This window comes from Hevea brasiliensis, chromosome 6, assembly GCF_030052815.1.
Source record: "Hevea brasiliensis isolate MT/VB/25A 57/8 chromosome 6, ASM3005281v1, whole genome shotgun sequence".
Taxonomy (NCBI): domain Eukaryota; kingdom Viridiplantae; phylum Streptophyta; class Magnoliopsida; order Malpighiales; family Euphorbiaceae; genus Hevea; species Hevea brasiliensis.
The window spans coordinates 92,953,900-92,956,222 of NC_079498.1; the positions used below are offsets into that span (position 1 = coordinate 92,953,900).

At 38.3% G+C, this 2,323-nt stretch overlaps 1 non-coding gene across 1 annotated transcript; it reads right to left on the reverse strand.

The window, feature by feature from the left end:
• Positions 1 to 790: 790 nt before the first annotated feature.
• LOC131181144 (small nucleolar RNA R71) lies at positions 791 to 898 on the reverse strand. The gene has a single exon (XR_009149772.1). It is a non-coding gene; the product is annotated as a small nucleolar RNA R71 (small nucleolar RNA).
• Between the last annotated feature and the right edge of the window lie 1,425 nt (positions 899 to 2,323).

Below are 2,323 nucleotides of genomic sequence, written 5' to 3' on the forward strand. Positions count from 1 at the left end.
GGATCGATATCTTTTCTATACTACTTGTACGACCCGTGCACTTGCGGTAGGGACGCATCAAGTTTTTGGCGCCGTTGCCGGGGAGTTGTTTGTTTAAGATTGAATTCTTGATTATTTTAGTTGTTTTTAGTTTTATCTTTGTTATCTTTTCATTTTGTGTTTGTTTGTTCTTTTTCAGGTACTTTTAATCTTTTATGAGAAGAGCTAGAAGCTCAAGTGACACATCCTTATTGTTCAATCCTAAAATCGAGAAATTTTGTAAAGCCAACAAGAAAGAAACCAGAAAAAGGAAAGAAGCCTTGAGAGAAACTGAATTAGAAGCAGACATGGCTGATGAAAGAATTAGAATCGGTGGTAATGTTGGAAATGGTCAAAACAATGAAGATGCAGCCCAAGGGGAAGAAGTTGTTAATGCAAACGTGCCTAGGGGAAGTAAGATGGATCATGCTTTTCCTCGTTTTGATGACTTGAGAGAGAGTATAGCAAGACCAAGAATTGATGCAAATAGCTACAAGATGGATTTTGGAGTTCTTCAAATGATTCAGAATTCTCAATTTGGAGGACATCCTTCTGAAAATCCACACACACATCTGAAGAAGTTTGCTATGATTTGTGACATGCAAAAACAACCTGGAGTGTCTGATGATGCAGCAAGATTGAAGCTATTCCCGTTCTCTTTGAAAGATAGAGCATTGGATTGGCTTGATTCTTTACCTCACAACTCCATTACAAATTGGGAGCAACTCACTGATGCATTTCTTGCACAATATTTTCCACCTGGAAAAACTCAAGAGTTGAGGAATCAAATGACAGCTTTCAGACCAAGAGAAGATGAAACTCTCTATGAGTCATGGATGAGATGGAAGGAATTAGAGAGATTATGCCCACATCATGCCATTCCAAAATGGATGATAAACCAAAATTTTTACACAAATGTCACTCCTGCAATTAGAGGAATTATTGATGCTCAAACAGGAGGAGAATTTATTATAAAGCATGAAGATGAAGCTTATGAGCTATTGGAGAAAATTGCAAAGAACACTCATCTTTGGAGTAGTCCAAGAGGACCAGCTCCAACTCAAAAGAGGCAAGCTGCTGGAATGTATGATCTTGATCCGTTCAACATGATTAATGCAAAGTTTGATGCACTTACAAATGTCCTTGCTAAGAAGATGGAAGATTTGAGTATGTTGGTTAGTTCATCATCATCAGCTGGAAGTTCACAACAAGTGGCTTATGCAGAGGAAACTACCAGCTGTTGAGTAGATTATGGAGAATAAGCAGCATATGTTGGTAATTATGGAAACAAGCAAATGGGGAATCCTTACTCTCAAACTTACAATCCAAATTGGAGGAATCATCCCAACTTTTCATGGGGAAATCAACAAAGTCAAGTTCCAAATCAGAATTTTCAACCACAACAGCAAAGTCAAGTTCCATATCAGCAAAATAGGCAACCATTGCCTAATTTTCAGCAGAAAAATATGAACCCTCCACCAAAACAAAGAAGAACGAAATTCCACCATCAAGCTTTATTGCAACAAATTCTTGCCAACCAAAATAAGCATGATGAGGAGATGAGAGAGATGAAAGCACTGGGAATCAGATGCAGACACATAACAGAATGCTGGAAAATCAGATTGCACAACAAGCATCTTCCTCAAGTGCCAAGTCTTTTGGAAAGCTTCCAAGTCAACCAGAAAACCCAAGAGAGCAGTGTCAAGCCATTACACTAAGAAGTGGTAGAATAGTACATAATGAGAAGAGTGAAAAAAGTGAGAAGAGAGAAAATGAGAAAGAAACTGATGAGAGTGAAAAACAAGAGAGTGCAGAAAATTGTAAAGAGAAAATTGAAGAGAAGGAAGAGAAATATATACCTCCTGAACCCTACAAGCCACAACTTCCCTTTCCACAGAGATTTCACAAAGCCAAGCTTGATAAGCAATTTGGGAAGTTCTTAGAGGTTTTGAAGAAGCTTTACATAAATGTGCCTTTTGTAGATGCTCTTTCACAAATGCCCTCTTATGCAAAATTCTTGAAAGAAATTCTTTCAAACAAGAGGAAACTTGAAGATCATGAGACTGTAACTTTGACAGAAGAATGTAGTGCTATCCTCCAAAGGAAACTTCCTCCAAAGCTCAAGGATCCAGGGAGTTTTTCAATTCCATGCCACATTGGAGAGTCTTGTTCTACAAAAGCTCTATGTGATTTAGGGGCTAGTGTTAGCCTTATGCCCCTTTCCATCTATGAGAAGCTCAACATGGGAGATCTTAAGCCAACCCACATTTCTCTTCAGTTAGCTGACAGATCAATTAAGTATCCT